Source organism: Corythoichthys intestinalis, chromosome 3 (genome assembly GCF_030265065.1).
Source record: "Corythoichthys intestinalis isolate RoL2023-P3 chromosome 3, ASM3026506v1, whole genome shotgun sequence".
In the NCBI taxonomy this organism is placed as follows: domain Eukaryota; kingdom Metazoa; phylum Chordata; class Actinopteri; order Syngnathiformes; family Syngnathidae; genus Corythoichthys; species Corythoichthys intestinalis.
This window is the reverse complement of record NC_080397.1, coordinates 21,428,559-21,446,790: the sequence shown is the minus strand read 5'-3', so window position 1 is coordinate 21,446,790 and position 18,232 is coordinate 21,428,559. Positions and strand designations below refer to the sequence as shown.

The window sequence follows — 18,232 nt, the reverse complement described above, 5'->3', positions numbered from 1 at the left end:
TATGTAAATTTTTGAAAACATCCAACAATTGCATCTCAGATGTGACTAGAATAAAAAAAGACTAATTCACTGCTTTCACTCAAAAAACTAGATCTTATAAAAAAAAAATATATATATATATATATATATTTCTTACCTAGAAATGTCATTACGCTTGATAACACACATCACTTAAAAGTTAGGTGTTTTTCCCCACGTTTCAATTGAATTTCCATTTGTGTCAAGCTATTTTTAAGTTCTCGTTAAATTTTGATTTGGTCTAAACTGTAAGTCCTGATAAGATTTTGAGTTTTTGCAGTGTTCAAAATAAATGATACCTGCTTTATTGGAGCTTATTAGGGACCAGTGCTACTTGGTGTTTTATCCAGCAGTGACTGCCAAGCTAGAATTGTCAGTTAGCTTTATTAAGTTTTTATTTTTCACCCTCATCACTCTACAGCGCTATGTTTTCTGCCGAGCTAAAATTGTCAGTTCGCTTTTTTATTTTACACCCTCATCACTCTACAGCGCTATGTTTTCACAGATTAGATAAAGCCTGTATGTAAGACACGTCAGCCACGCATAAACAGTGTTCATAATTAATAGAAACCTAGCCCTCCGCAGGGCTAACGTTACGTGAACGAGTGACAGTAACGTTAATCTTATTTATTAGCGCTTAGAAATCTACTGTTTTAAGATGGCGGCTGTTTACTAACTCCACCAAGTCTGTCATTTCGCTACTAGTTTTACATACATGTGATATCTATGAGACACATCAGACACTACCTGCAACCACCATTGCATCATGCGGGCGTAGTTTTTAGCAACGTCGTCGTAGTTTGTAGCAGTTGTCGGCTGCAGTAAGTTTTTAAAAAATTTTAAATGTATTTATTTATTTTTAATTGCTTCTTCCTCTACGCACGTGACGTCAGTGTGTTGTCCCGCATTAAAAGTAGTCCTGGTAAAACGTGATGCATAGAGCTGACAACATTAAACGATTCCTCGAGGGGAATAAAATTACTCGGATCAGTTTTTAAACTTGAGTTACTCAAGTTGCTCGAGTATTCGTTTCAGCTCTAACACTTAGTAAATGTAACCCAGTGAATACAGTTACTCCGATTAGAAATAAATATATAGCAACACACAGAGTTGTACTGAGCCATGGAATTTTTGTCTGACCCAACCCTGATGTCACAAAGTCTGTGGTGCGACTGAACTCAGACATAGGAATTTGAAATCGAAATATGGTACAGCGGATCTTCCACTCAACCAAGGCATGGCAGCAGAAACGCCTGCTGAGGTATAAATGGGTGAATGTGAGCCTGTAAAGCGCTTTGGGCACTGTAATGGTGTAGATCAGATCCTCAGCTCATCAGAAAGCTCGGCAGGAGCTGATTATTTGATTTAGGTGTGTTGAGGAGGGAGACATGGAAAACAAGCTGGAGAGGGGCTCTTGAGGACTGGACTTGGGCACCCATGGTGTATATAAAAGCCCTATATACTCCATTTACCATTCACAGTTTACGGCCCAGATAATCTTTTAACTAGATCTGGAAAGAAAAATCATTCTTAACACACCACTCCTCCACATAATAATAACGATGATAATTTTTCGTAGGGATTTTTTGATGTACTGCTGGCTAACTTCCCTCAAGAAGATGGCCGTGCTTTTGTTATGTCCTTTTAGTGTGATTCTCTGAACATTCAGCAGAACAAAAACAAGATTCTTAAGGTGTTATTTTGCGTTTAAGTGACATTATCATAGTTCTGTGTAAACCAGTCACAGTGGAATTGAAATTGAAAGTGATTGAAATGAGTCCCTGGAAATATAGTTATGGTCAAACTATGGCCAGGTATAGATCAAAAACTCTCTCAGCTTGTATAAATATTTGTCTCTGTCCATCGCTTATGTGTGCAGGCATTCCATATTAATTAATGATGACACGGGAAGTATGAATTGAATTATGGCCAGACATTCGTTACAACGTACAGTACCAAATCAGATTTTTTTTTTTTTTTTTTTTTTTTTTTTTTTTTTTTTTTTTTTTTTTTTTTTAGCCAAAGATGTTCCTCTTGGTTCAAATATGGGTCTGTGCTGATGACACTGTTCCTTCCACAAGCACTAGCGCATGTGCAACTCTTTTAATTGGAAGCCCTTATTTTGTTCTAGCTTGTCCCAATGTTAATAAATGAAATATTGCTCACCAAGGCTAAGGTCTTTTATGTTGTTACTGCCTGTATTGGTTTATCATTGAGACTCAAAAAACTTACAGTGGGTGTAAGACTTACTGATAAATTTTTGAATGAAATAAATCAATTTCATATTTTTTCAACTTGTTTAGGAAAACTTCTGTCCTCTGTTTTGCAGCAAGATAAATGTTGGAGTTGTGTTTTTATCTCTTCCAGACTACAACGATGTAATCTACAGAAACGACTCTGCTGTACGACTCTTAAATTCTTATAGTATAGTTTAACTTTTATCCTTCAGGTCCTCTGTTGTGCTGGCAACAATACTTATAATTGCTTTATCTGTCAGTTGGTTAGTAGGTTCCACTATGTAGTAAATGTGATATGCACTGGGTATTATTTCTTTTTAAGTCTTCTAACTTGTAAACAGTTCTTGTATCACTAACATGCTCGATTTGCATATTGGTTACAGTGTTGTTTTCATCAGCAATGACAATAACGAAAATTTTTCGTCACCGAACAATTTTTGTCATGACAATGATGAAGCGAAAACGTGGCTTGGGAGACAAGAACTTAACGAGACAAATGCCAGTTTTCATCTGACGAGACGACAACGAGATGAAAACGCGACCGTTTCCTATTGTACATGGAGTAGGTCATCTTGTAACGTAACAGTGTTTCGCTCATGTCCCTCATGTGAGATGTGTGGCGCCTCACCCTCACTCTCCTCACCAGAGTATAGGATGTGCTAGCTAGGCTGCGCTCGTTCTTGCTTGTATGGAAACATGGTAAAATTTGATTTCTTATCTTGGCAATGGAGAATATGCAATGCTGCTTTAGTTTTTATATGTCTGTGCTGAGAGATCATCAGATGCTAAATGTAACTTCTAGCGTTAGCATTAGCTTCAGAATGGCAAGCGTCATCTTAAAACACTGGCCAGTGCAAAGCAGAGCCACTTGGCTTCTCTGGTCAATAAGTCTAGAGGGGAGCCAGATGGTGAAATGGCATTTAGCTATGAGCCCATTTCAGCTGTTTTGTTTGGTAAATGAGCAATTACTGGGATGTACTGATTGCTTGCAACTTCTGGCTAGACTCTAAGAATAGCAAAAAAAAAAAAAACTAGACAAAATTTGTAAGAGATTTTGTCGACTAAACTAGATGAACATGAACAAATTTTGAAATGACTAAAATATGTCCAAGACTAATAAGTATTTTCACCCAAAAGACTGACTAAAACAAAGATTAAAAAGGCTGCCAAAAATCAACACTGTTTGGTTCCGTGCCAAACAATTGGCAATACATTTTTCCTTTTAAAAACTTCAAGGATTTCATTCTTGGTTTAACTACTTGGAGTGGTAGCTCATGATGCCCTGGAGTTTCCTGCAAAGATAAGTATAAAATTCTATATTTGGGACATCATTTAAGTACAACTACAGAATACCCTTCATCTTAAACATTAGCATGACTGATTTTAAAGATACAGGTTCCAGTAATCGCACAGGTTCCGGGTTAATAGGAGGAAATGGGCATTATATGTTTGGGCAGGCTGTCTGCTTTAAACGCTCTGTTAACTTGATAGTTTTGCAACTTATAGCAATTATGTCATTTGGTTGTAGGCTAATTCAGGTTTTTAAACACATTAACTCACTGACTGACCTTTTCCTGATGCAAAACAGAGAGATACAATTGTAATAATTTCAACGTTTGGTCTGAAAAGGATTCTTGCTGAGTTAAAACTTTATGGCATAGGATAAGATACCATCAAGATTTTCATACAGAAAAAACTAAAGCTGTCAGTTTTTCCAAATATTGTGGTTACACAAAAACTTATTATCTTGCTCTCAGCGATCTAAAACAGAGCAGACTAGAGAATGCCTACAGTATGTAATGTATAAACAGCTTGTAAAATGCATCAATTTTCCTGTGGAACCAAATAAGCATGAGAAAGAGAGAGAGACAGAACCGTTTCTCAGCTCTGGATCCAATAGTAGCGTGTAATTACCCTTAAGACCTACTCCCTTTGCTAAAGGATTAACCATAATCCACCAGCAAAAGCATAACTACTGCTAACATAATTCCAGTCAGACTCATACAAGTCATGTATACACAGTGTAATGCTCTTGGGCTTCTCTCTTTCTCAATGGAGCTGCCTGATGCTTCCTCTGTTGCCATTAGAGATCCAGCCTCTTCATTCTCAATTCAGATTTGAACTGAAGAACAAATAGGAAAAAAGATGAATATCTTCAAATGAAAGATTCATTGAAGCAGAGGTGCTGTCAATTTGAAATCTTCATATTGCCAGAACTCCAGCAGCCACAGTTGTCCAACAATTTTAACAACCTTTTTAGAGATGTTTTTGTCATAACTAAAAATAACATTTTCAGTGTTTTGACCAAAATGACCATAGTTCATGTCACCCCATAGGCGTTCCTTCTCACCATATAACTGTTTGACATCATGAATTGGTTTTAGCGTGATACCTTGACATGAATTCGGAGTGATGAGCATTTCAATACATGAGCTTTCCGATTGACACATTCTTAATTTTAGATTTGATCCCCGGATCGTTGTAGCGCGAACTTTACAACAAACTAGCAGTTTGGTAGAACAATTTTTCAGAAAAAAGGCTAATTGCTTGCTTCAGTCCATTCATGCCATGCCAAACTAAACATCAATTAAAGTATAAACAATGCAAAATGCTGTAGACGTGCTAGCTAACACTGACATTGCCACATTAAAATGTTATAAGCAACATACTGTATATTTGAACACAGATGGTGTGGAAACACATGAAAACAGATAACACTGCAATATTTGACAAGTATATACTTATCCTCTGCGAAAAAAAGCTATTATCACTATAACTTATTTAGCAGATGATACACTCACCTTTGTGTTGTTTTTTTCTCCACTAAAATATTAAAATGCTTTATCCAACTCATCTAAAATATACTCATTTGATTATTTCGTCTATCATTCACATATTTGTTGTAAATCTACCTTCTTCTGGAAACCTTTTACTTTGAGACATACTCATATTTGTTGCCAGTGTTATGACATAAATTGCTCTGTGTTGAGTTCTTTTGATGGGGACAGTTAATCTACATTGCCTTACAAGCTGTACACCAACTCCTTTACTTTGTATCTAAGTGTCATTTCGTCAGTATTGAAATAAAATATTAATAAACATAAATACAGTATATGAGGAGTGTTATAAGATGGATCTGGCAGACAATTCAAAAAGTCAAAAAGTTGATCAATGTCCTTCTGCCTCCATTTTAAAGGAAAATTGAAGTGCTTCTTCTTCAAACCTGAGGCTAATCACTTTTGCAGCTTTTCCACACCATTATCTTCTGAATTTTCCTCATTGAACTATCTTCTGGTTAGGCTTCTTCAAATAGAGTGTGCCTGCCTGTCTGAAGTCTCATTAAATACTCTTAACGCAACACACGTCTGCGCTTCCATCCTGTGGGCGCTTAGGATGTTCAGCCCAATTGAGACTTGATGAATAGTGTCAACCTGTTAAGTGTCCCATTGTTGCGTGGTTGCTGATGAGCGGTGAAAGGAACCTTGTTGGAGGTCACCTCAGCGAGAGCTCCTTCTTTCCCAATCGGCCCTTCACTGGGTCTATCTGTCCTTGCCCATCACTCTTCCTCTATCTGCACCACCTGCTGCCACTCATTCACTCACTCACCCACCTCTTTAATCTGCCTTCCCACTTTCCACTTGGCATCTCTTTCTGGAAGGTTATCAGACATCAGCTACTTTAAGTCTCACCATGTTGTTTGTGTGTGTGCATGGGGGTGTGTTCGTGCGTATTTGAATGTATTATTTTCAAATGCCCGACCAACATGAAGCATCGTAGCCACCTTTCCATTGTTCTTTTTCCACATGGAGTCATGATTGATTGGTAAATTTCCATGCACACACATTACTCACATACATAGGCTCTCACATACAACCCCCCCCCCCCCCCCACACACACACACACACACATACTGCATAATCACATGCACACAAAGAAGGTAATGTCCTTTCCCCTTTACCCTCTGACCAATTAATATCCCAGATCGGCCGTGTTGCTTCAACTCGTCCCCAATCTGCACCCCGCTGCTCTGAGTCTGATCCCTTTCCGATTGCCTTCTGTCACAAACAAGAATACACCATGTAACATTCCGGATCATTGGACAGTTTTTAACTGAGATGTTTCAACCCTTCTCAGTTCAAAAACATCAAGATCTAGAGACCTATGTAAGTTATCAAATTGAAAACTGAATTCAGGCTAGCTATCAATTTTTTGGGGGGAAAACATATTTCATTTTCACCGACCACAACCGAAAATAATTACCTTTCCTTTAATAGAATATGTCTGACAAAATGAAGTTGTTCAAAAAATCTAAAACACTCTTCAAAATACCACAATCAAAACACATTGAAAACATGAGATAAGTAATGGACAAGTAGGCATGTGCCGGTATGAGATTTTGACGGTACGATAACCGTGAGCAAAAATACCGCGGTTTCACGGTATCACGGTATTGCAATTATAGCTCCAAAATTTTGAGATGTATGGGTTTAAAAAAAAAAAAAAAAAAAAACTTTTTTCCATTGAACAGGTTTTGTTTTTTCAGAACATATTTGCAAATTGGAACATGAATATAATGTGAAAATAAATTAATGTGAAAATAAATTAACAAAAAATAACAAATATTTTATATAAAATTAAAATAAATAGAACCTAGACTATACCCACAGCCACAGCTCAAGTCGCTCAATATTAGAGCAAGAACAAAATAATTGCTATAAAAAAGTAAAAACACTTCTAAATAAAATTAAAAATATATACTGTATGACTTTTTTGAGGGGGAGAAGCTGAAGTTTCGCCATTTTCAGCCACTGTGTCAACTCTCTTCTACATGATGTCATGCCTTTGTGTTAAAAAGAACAAAGAATTCATAAGTTAATAAGTTAGTTAAAGATGTGTAAGTTGGTTTTATAAATTAGTTAAAATGTAAATATTGTTGAGGAAAGGTTTCATCTAAAACAAAAAGTGAGGAGTGAGACCTCCTTTCACAATTAGCGATCTTTGACGCGGTCCTTTTTCTTTCCCCCTTCATTCAAGCTTGTTTCTCACTCAGCGTCTGTGAGACATAAAACCTCGACAAAGCTGCTCTCCCATCTTAGCCTAGGCTAACATTCGTCTTTGTAAGTTTTAGTTAGTTTGTATATTGAATTTGAAAGGAAAATGTGTGTTTTGTTTTTGGCGAACTTTTTAATGCTGCTACTGCTATCCTGTTGAACCTAATCACACGTGGAAAAATCGAATTGTACAACGTTTTAAATGTATTCATTTGTATATTTCACCACGATTTGAGAGCTCAATAAATTGAAGAAAAGTACACCTTGTGTTTGGAGGGTTTGTTTGCTGGCTGTTTAGCAGTATAGCGTCACTGACACTCATGGCAACAAACAGGGGAAGGGTGAGTGCTGCCGCACCAAGCCACTTCGGCTGCATTTTGGCACATGAAAAATAGCGAATACCGTACTAAGGTATGACGGAAAATTTTAGTGGTTTTGAAACCGCGACGTTTTCACACCACGGTAAACCGTGAAACCGGTAACCGGCACATGTCTATGGACAAGTATCTGTCTAGTAACGGTTGGTTACAAAGCCAATTTAGAAACTTTATGACTCAAACAACATTGACACTTGACAGCTATCATTCCCAAATGCAGAAACTATGTAACAGTGGAGTGTGGTCGTCCTACAAAATGAGCTACAGTGGAACCCCTCAATAGGCCTCCCTTGTTTCTGTTAAACAGGCACTAAAGTCATTTTCCAATATTTTGAACTCTTTCATGATTAAGATACTTTAGTTTTTTTATTTGATTGCTTTCACATTAGCATGTAAAATTGTTATGCAAATGGTAGGTTGGACCTGGTCTTGTAGGTCTGGACCTTATTTTTGCAAGTACTTGCACTCTTTGTTTTTCCTCCACGGCCACTAATTTGGGGAGCGCCGTGTAGCCGGACAAGTTCGTCTCTATAGTCTCGACTTGAGTTGGCCACTTCCAGGTTCTTAACTGAGCCGCAACTTTCAAAGCATACAACAAATACCCTATTGGCCCGAATATAAGACGGTGTTTTTTGCATTGAAATAACACTGAAAAAGAGGGGGTCGTCTTATATTCGCGGTCTAGACATTATACCCATTTACGACGCTAGATGGCGCCAGATATCATTGAAGTGATGTTCTGTAATGACAGATCTCAGCTACTCTTTTTAGTTTAACCAGTTTGCAATTTTTTACTGCTATGTTTTATGTACTGTAATTATTTTCTGTATAAAAATTAATTTGGGGTTCAAAAAGTCTTCTTTCAAACTTGAGTCTTGAAAAAGAGGGGGTCGTCTTATAATCAGGGCTGTCTTATATTCGGGCCAATACGGTAAATATCGCAGTATTCAATCCTATTCATGTGCATTTGCTGTGGTTTAGTACAATACTTTCTGTCATTGTCCAGGTTATAAACAATTATGAAAAAAAAAAAAAAAAAAAAAATTCATCTCAACCTTGTTTTCTTTTTGTTGTTGAAAAAAAAGTTGTGTTCACATTCTTAGCTCAGTGAAAGTAACAGTCTGGATCTTGTCTGAACATTATGCGTGTGGAAGTGCTTTATTGATGGTAGCTGTGTCCCATGTGCATGACCCGGCTAAGCTTTGAAGATGAACGTTGTCTGTGATTTTATCAGGCAATGCAACCATGAGACCGATGACTCTTGGCCCGGTCAAGAAGACATCACAGGAGCGACAAGTCACATCCACATGATACTTGTTGAGTTAACTTTTCACAGGGTTTACGGCTTTGGCAGGATAAATGAGCATGCATGTAAACTCCGCAGTGACAAATATTTGCCAATACTGACAAGCAGTTCAACAAGCATAAGACAGGCACTGTAGTGGTCATTAAGGCTGGAGTCCTTCAAATTCTTTTGTAAAATAAACACTATAATTATGAATGAAGTGTTGAATGTCATTATATCCAGTAATTCCTTGAGTTGTTGGCCAGGGTTTTTTCCTTGACTGCAGAGTACTAGGCTTTATGAGAGAGAAGTGTTGTATTGCACACATTTTCATATTAATATTATGTATTTTTCCTGAGGACTTTCATGCATGTATGCCTTCCCTTTTTGAAGGACTGTGATACAGAGAAGAAACAAGAACCAGGGCAAACTGATTGAAAACAAGTTCATGGTGTAATGAATCCCTAATCACTGTTACATTTACTGTCTCCTCTTGGCATAAAAGTCTTAAATGCTTCCAAAATCATGATGTGAAACTAATTGCTCTTCATATGAGTCAGAGCTGCTTATTTGGATAACAATATATTTAGCGCGTTCATCTCTGTGCCTTTCTTTTTAAATAAAACAAGTGAACATTAGCCGATGAAAACATAGTAGTCAAGACAAATGCTTCGAAAATGAAAAAGAATGGCACAAGACTGAATAGGTGTACATACGTTTAGGATTTGACCTCTAGTTTTATTAAATAATCAATTCAATCATTCAATTCTTTCGCTCCTAAAGTTAAAGACAACTTGAAACATTTCAGAGGCTACAGTATGGGGTGTCGCGTTGCCCTGCCTACATTGCCACAAACAGCACTGCTATAGCTGAAAGTGCTCTGTTGCTTTTGTTCAATTTTGCATTTAGTGCAAATGTGCAAACATTCTTGAGTGTATGAACAGAGCTTCATCATTGTGGTTTTGGCCATCTGGTGACAACGCTGAGTACCCCAAACACAAGACAAAGAAGCAATCAAATGTCTTCCACATTGGACTTGACAGTTTTGCTCTCTGGGATGCATCAGCCCTAATGAGAACCTCCTTTCCTGTTGCACCATTAGCTGTCTTTTTTTTTCTCCGCGCAAGCATATTGTCCATCACATAAATCTTGCCGCTGTAAAATCATGTCTTTAGTAAACGCTCTGTCTTGATCAGCGGCTAAAATATGGTGTATAAGGTTACGGCCGACAGGCACCGGGATGGCTTGGATGCAATAAGATAGCTGTAATGGTGCACCATCATTTAGCAGAACGTAATAAGTGAATATCTAATAAGCCTGTAAAAGATGCTTAACCCCTGGAGCTCTGAGGTCAGGCGCTCAGATAGGATTGTAAGTTGATTACAGAAGGTTCCTTCTCACGTTGCGGTCATCTCAGAATTGACCAAATCCTGACCCCGCTGTTAGGAGAACAGTTTGCATCATCAGGAACCCCACCTATGTTTGGATAAATCCACTGTTTATGGCGCTTCAATATCCACTTGGGGAAAGTAATAAGTTATGAGTGTGCACCTTTTAAGATAACAAAAGAAGGAGTTAAAGGAGAACCAAAGATTTAAGGGTTTACTCAGTTGTTCACCCTATGGGTCGTGACAGCACATGAATTGTGTTGCAAATGCAAAACTGAGATTTTGTGATGCACATTTTGCAATTACTAATCTGACCTGGCAGATAAAGTATTTCTCAAGCAGGTAGTGACTCTGGATAATTGAAGACCCTTTTTTTCTGAAACATGAGAAGCAATGGCTCGAACATTCTGTCAATCACAACAAAGGGTATAACGGTTCACGAGATGTATTGAACCGTTTCGGTTTTGCGTGTCCCGTTTAGTTCACTTCCGTACGGATTCAGTTTTGTTTTATGCATGTTTTTTCTCATAAAATCTGTTATTAATGCAAGCTAAGCACTGAGTGCGGAACTGAAGTCCTCTGGGAGTTTCCACGCAGACACTTTAACTGTTGGACACTCAGTGCTCTGGATGAGTATTGTTTGCAAGCATGACAAATAGCATTTTTAAAAATGCAAGCGAGAAGCCTGAGCTAGTTACTACACTTGGGCCGGGTCAGTTCAAGTGGCTGGCAGTGCAGAGACGGGTGCCGCAGGCGGCGGGAGACACTGCCGCCGGTAAAAGCACGAGGCTTTTTGATTTCCTTGTTAAACTTACCAATGGACGAAGGCAAGCAAATAAATCCAAAGTTATGTTGACATTGCTACACAGATATTTATGTAGGGCTAAGTGTAAAGACTGACTGTCTCATCATCCTATTTGGATAACACTGGTAATCGATTAGCTCTTTAGTGATTGATTGACAAGAAGACCTCTGAGTCAAATCCCGAGAGAATCTTAAACAAAGCATTTGGCTTTAAAAGGAAAACAAGGTGAACTGTACTTTCCTCAGTATGAATTATCTAGGATTTAAGGTCAGTCTGTGTTCCTTTTTTCTGCACACATACAGACCTGCACAACATTCCCAAAATCATTTTCCAGGCCGAGTGTGCCCTTATTGCAATCTGTGAGTGTGTAGTCACTGCTCAGTAAGCGCTCCAGCTTACAACATTATTATTTTTCTTCCTTGTTTCTTCTCCAACTCTTCTCCCCCTCCCTACATGAGCACCTCTTGCATATCACATCATCTCTTTTTGTCAACAGAAATTCATTACGATTTAGCAAAGACAATTTCCTTGTCACTTAGACTCTGCCAATCAAAACTTTTGGATATATAAAAATTGCTGCATTAGATAATTTGTGTTGTTTAATATCAGAAATCTCTCAGCCCATGAAAAGTAGACAGACAAGTGCTTTGATTTGATTTAAGATTTCAAGGTAATTGAAAAAGCACCTACTTTGATTATGGTAGTTAAATGATTAAATTAACTGCAATGGTGGATAGCTTAAGCTTTTTAACTCATTCACTCCCAGCCATTTTCACCAGAGCAAGGCCCTTCGCTCCCGGCTGTTTTTCTGGATTTTGACTGATTTTGCAAGGCCCACAGAAAATTCTGTTTTATTGCTATATACACATGGAACCCACCAAAAGAAAGAGTAGACTCTCTTCTTTCAGCAGAAAAAAAGTAAGTTCATATTTTTCCATTCTTTACAAATCAGCATTAGAAAATACCTTAGTTTGAGCAATTTTCGAATTTCTGATGAAAAAACGGAGAAAATGAGCTTTTTGTAAACGCATACATTTCAAACATAACTTTGACTTTAACACAGCTATTTTTTGCATTAGTAACATCCCAAACATCTGAATAATGTTTTCCTTTTACAAAATATCACAAGGAACAAGACAAATAGAGCTTTTGATTGCAAAGTAACAATTTGTTTACACATGACTACTGAGAGATAACGCCTGCTGTCGCCGAGATGACGCCGTTGTCGCCGCGTCTGCCGTGTAAACTTTTCCCTCATTGTTGTCTGTCTCAAAAAGATCGATTATTTTTTAATCTCTGTGGGGTCTGCTTGGCGAGCCCGCTGCACGGTGGTCTCAGTCGTTGTGCTCCGTCGTCCAGCGCCTGGCATTCCAGGCGTCCTCTCGGTTGTTTTGTTCGGTCGTCCGCCGCCCGGCATACTGCCGCCAGCGCTCCGACCGTGCTGCCCGGCCTTTCATTGCTGTTGAATCGGGTTGCGGGTCTTTACAAAATACGCTACTGCCTTCCAGTGGCCAGTTTTATTGCTTTAAAATGGGTTAGGAGCCTTATTTTTTGTTTCTCGGATAGATTGCAAGCTATCGATTCTTCATGTTTAAAAAAAAAAAAAAAACGCAAAAGACGTATAAATACGTTTTTGGGACAATGAAGCATTTAAAAATAGAACGTATTTATACGTTTCTGGGCGCAAATTATATTATAAAAATGAATAAATGCAGTACATATAATATGAATATTTTCTATAAAAAAAAAAATCGGCCGTCTTTTTTTTTTTTTTTTTTGCATTAGAAATGATTGCTAGAACTATAGCACAAACATACACAATGAAGAGCTTGTATTAAAAAAAACATTTGGAAACCTAGCCATTAAACCAACAGAAATTTACAGGGAAAAAAAAAAAAAAAAAACAAACCTTGAGCTTCCACTGTTTTCCAGAGAGAATATCAATAGTTTTCTACAAGCTTGTTGGAAGCAAAGAATTGTTCAAAATAACTAACAATTAATGTGTCATAGAGGGATATCAGCCTTTGAGTTCGACTAATATAATTGTTGTTCATTTTAACATGCTGACAAACACATGCATTCATTCATACGAGACTTCAATGTCTGCAAATCTTACCTGCCACTTCGAATGTATTGGATGGAGAAATGCAGTGAGCCTTCATCCATCGACTGCACTCTACTGCCACAAACTAGGTGAACAAAAGTGATTTTGCTATAGAAAAAAGCTTTCTCAGAGAAAAGCCTTTCTTCTTTGAAAAAGCAGCCAACGATTTCCATTTACCCCCCCAAGGGAGTGGTTGCAGTTTACAGTCCACCAATGGAGGGTGATGGCGGGAGCAGAGAGGAGAAAAAGTGCACACAGGGATATTAGGCTCTAATGGTCACAAGTCTGATTGCCCGATGCTTGGTTTGTTCTGACCGATGCATTATCTGAGTCCTTTCAGTTTGCGTCAGACCCACACAAAATGATCTTTAGCTTCATTTGCTTCCTTCTACGGTCGCGCTCTCCCTGTGAAGTCTCAGGTAATTGAAATTCAATTGGGTGCCACTGCGCACATGAGTGCAGCACAGCAATCACGAAATGCACAGACAATGTATTGACTTGCGCATCCTTTAATTCACTGCATTAAGCACCTGTCCGCCTTGATTCTTTTTTTTTGTCTGGTTGGGTTAAATTAAATAGGAAGAAACCGAGTCTTTGGGGGAAAAAAAAAAAAGAACTAATGTGGAGCCTCAGGTCTAACACAATCCATTCCATGGGACTTAGTTTTTCGGTTGTCAACATATTCCTCATGAGAAGTAATGGAATTAAAAAAGTTTAAGGCCTAGAAGTGAGCAAATTAATTAGTCACTTACCTATTCTATTTTTGTCTTGGTTTACCAATGCAAAAAAAAGTGTCTTTTTAAACGGCAATCCAAAAAATTAGAAACAGATGCCGACTCACATCCTTGGATCCTTGAAATGAGGCCTTGTTTTCCCATAGGTTCTTTGACACTTTTCAGCACAAAAATATTTTTACATGGTGTCACAATAATTAGTACAGTATTGTTTATTTTTTCTTACTTTTAGGGTGCTTTCATCTGAATATGTGTGAGAATGAGCATGAACCATTTTCTGCTTTTTTTTTTAAATGGTTTTTTTAAATGGCAAGACATCCAGGGTGTAGTCTGCCATTCACCTGAGGCTGCAACTCCCTGCTGCGACCCCGATCATGACAACTGGTGGAAGAAAAAAAAAATCTGGGATCATTGGAGGATAGATAGATATTCATTGTAAATTCTGCCAAGTTTAGTTTAATTTCAAAATATGTTGTGCAACTGACTGCCTCACTTTTTTAAGTAAACTTCCAAGACAAAGTACTAAACAGATAAATTAGTTTAGAGAGGCTTTCACTACTACAGTAATAGCACTTTTCTATCTTCTAAGTACTGTACTTACAGCGCTTTAACGCTGTTGCGTTGTTGAGGGTACAATTTCTTGAATAAATTTGGGCAAGTTTAGACGGGCTCAGGATGGTATCATTATCAACATTGGTAATTATCATTTGCTACGTTAAGGACACGACACGACAAATTCCATGTTTGCATTTACATGGTTCCGTCTTGGTTCCCATCTCCTTTCGAACGATGTCGCAATTCCGATGTAGTATTCATGCCAGGCACCTTTTCTTGGCCCCAACCTCCTCACCCCGGAAGATAACATACCCACCCACTTGAAGCAATGGCGTCTACGCGTTTTTTTCTTTTGCTTCAAAAGGAACAAAAACGCGAACGTAAAATATGTTTTAATCAGAAATATTATAAAAACAGTCAATTAAAGCCGACATTCCACCATATTTGCTGTTTTAAATGTTTACTAGCAGTGACTGTGCATGCCCAAAGTGACGTGTGCGAGTGCTGTCATGGGTGCGAGAGTGTTCCATTCATATGCTAGTAGTTGTGGCGCATTCCTCACAATCGAATTGTTTTGCTTTGGAGGCCGGAATCAAAAGTTTGCGTTTTTGCCTCCTGTTTTCGCTGTCACAATGTAAAGGTCAGGCCATTCCGCAACAACAATCGTTGCGTCTTGGTGTCGCAGCGTTATCATGTAAACGGTCCATTAGTTTGAGCCATGCGTCCTTCATTACTGAATGACTGCAATTAAGAACTTAATTTTCTTTACTACAGACAACCTTAAGTTGCTCAGGTAAAATTAAGGGGCAGTTTACATGGCGACTGCGACACAAAGACGCAATGACTAAGTAGCGGACTCGCCTCGCGTGCATATGGTCTCGGCGAAGACGGAAGGCGAAGACAAAAAATTCTAAATCCTTCCTCCAAAGTGGAAGAATCCGATTGCGGGGGGGCTTCCTCGGCATGCATATCAAAGGCTCCCGCTGCGCGAGACCGCGCCGTTAACGTCAGCACTCGTACACGTCACATTGGGCGTGCGCAGCGGTGCTACTAAACATTAAAAACAGCAAATATGGCGAATGTCGGCTTTAATTTACTGTTTTAATAATATTTTTAAATTAAATATGTTGAACGTTTCAATTTTTGTGACTTTTTGAACAAAAGAAAAATGACATTGCATCGAGTGGGCAGGCATATTTTTTTCCGGGCTGAGGGAGCTTGGTGGGGTCAAAGTGCATCAGTCTCTGTTGCCCTGTAAATCTGCACTGCCCCCTAGGGCCTGGCATGAATACTACATCGTTTTCATGCGGAATTGCGACATTGTTCAAATGGAGACGCAAATACAAATGCAAATTTAAAATTTTTCGTATATTTCGGAGAGTCACCATGTAAACGGCCCCTAAGTGTTGCCACAGTTGCCTCTACCTCTGTGGGTAAGCAATCACAAAGTACAGTGGTACCTCCACTTACGAAATTATTTGTTCCAGGACATTGTTTGTAAGTCGAAATGGTCATAGGTCGAGCAGGATTTTATATATAATAGCAATAATAATACCTGGATTGAATCGGGTTCTAATGTGGCGGACGTGTTTTGCATGGTGTACCTGAACGCACCTTGTGGCTGACTTGACAAAGTGAGGGAGGACTTTTTACTTTCAATTTTGTTCTGCTGTGGCGGACAGTAGGCATGTTTTGTTGCACAAGTTCTAAAATAAATTATTAAAAACCTGACAAAGCTGGCGATTTTTTGGGCAATGTTACCACAATAATAATTAATGTCACCTTAACTTAGAAAGACTGACGAACGAAGGTCGGAGAAGGACCGTCGAGATTGTAGACATTCTGCGGCCGTATTGTCGAGCCAGTTCACGGACATGCTCACACACTCATATTTTTTAATCATTTCCATCTTCATTTCAGTGGTAAGCCTCAGCTTTTTCCTTGTTTCACCACCTGCACTAACATTCTTGGGACCTATATTGATTTCTCTCATAAGAAAATCCGCAGTGCGTCAGTCTTGCGGGAAAACGAAACTGCTGCACTGTCACAAATCGTCGTATTTCGAGCATGTCGTCGGATGTAGAAACAAATGGCGAGTCAAATTTTATGTCGGATGTCGTAAAGATCGTGTGTCGAAGCAATCGTATGTCGAGGTACCACTGTACAACCTTGAACTTCCTGTACATTATGTGATGCATAATGGCTGGCGCCGAACTGAAACCATCAGTGTCCAAATTTGGTGTTGATATTTAATCAGAAATAGATTCCCTCACCCCCATTCACTTCAATGTACTCGCAAATTCAGTTTTGTTTAGCTCATGTGCAAGCTTTCTCATTGAAATCCTAATGTAATCTTTGTAGGAATGCAAATTAACTAAAGTTGGTGAGCCCAGGTAATTACATTTAGGATAATGTGGTTGGACATCACAAGAAAAGTCGAACTCAGCCAAACACATGTTCACGTGTGTGCACCGATCCATACGGCGTGCCCATAGAGAGAGTTTCGTCCCCATGGTAATGCTTTAGATGAAACATGCTGCAACTTCAAAGCCCTTTTGCTGCCTGTTTAGCTATAATTGCTTATACTCTTGGCTTTCGAAAACATGCTGAAGCACAAAAGGAACCACATGTGAGGGGCTATATGATACATACACCAAGTTACATACAATACATATGATCAATGGATGTATGGAAAGATGGATGATTACATGCAGAAGCAGAAAGTGATCAATATCCCCATTTATTTTCACAGTACATCCTTACATACACTCTTAGTTGCACTTGTACATACAGTAGTTTATTCTGCAACTTTTCTGACTATCCCATGTGATTTAGATATGGAGGGATTCGATTTTGGGATGAACCTTTCTAACTTTTTGAAGTACAAATCTTGTCACATTGATGTTTTGTGCTCGTAAATTGATTTTGTGCAAAAATGAGAAAACAACATCATGAGGCTAAGTGACTATTTAAAAGTTGTCAAAGCCTCGCTTTTTTACTCTTCTCATTCCTGCTCCAACTACCTTTCTAGTCTACTAACAACTAGTCGATGTTGTGGGAACTTGGGGAGAGGGGAATAAAGGCCTAGTCAAGTAGCGCTATCAATCGACTGTAGAAGCACAAATCTCTTTCTGTTGGCACAGTAATCAACAAGATATTTGTTCATCTGCATGATAGCATGTTAACCTTCTTTAATAGATAGATGGCAAACACATGCTTAGATTTTTTAACACTATGTCTTGTCATAGATGCGTTTTAGCTAGAGGCGTACAACCGGAACGGATTGCCAGCCAGCCACAAGTCCAAAATAGACAAACAAATATTTGTACTCCATTCCCACCGGAAGCCTACACAAAACACATGCAAGCACAAATAAAAAGAGCAAGCCTGATTTGAGTCAAGATTCAGAAAACTAAGAATGCAGACTTGCCGCTGATCACAAATGCCGTTTAATTTCATTCATTTATTAATTTTCCATGCCGCTTATCCCCACGAGGGTTGCGGAGGTGCTGCAGGCACCAGCTAACTACGGGCAGAAGGCTCGGTACACACTGAATTTGTTGCCAGCCAATCCCAGGGCAGAATGAGACAAACAACCATTCATGCACACACTCATACCTACAGACAATTTGGGGTGTTCACTCAGCCTGCTACGCATGTTTTTGGGATGCGGGAGGA

The 18,232-nt window shown here is 38.7% G+C and overlaps 1 protein-coding gene across 1 annotated transcript in view; it reads left to right on the top strand.

Annotated features, from left to right (window-relative positions):
- Positions 1 to 18,232, top strand: part of fbxl17 (F-box and leucine-rich repeat protein 17) — a 386,432-nt gene that overhangs the window by 338,583 nt on the left and 29,617 nt on the right. The window lies entirely within an intron of this gene.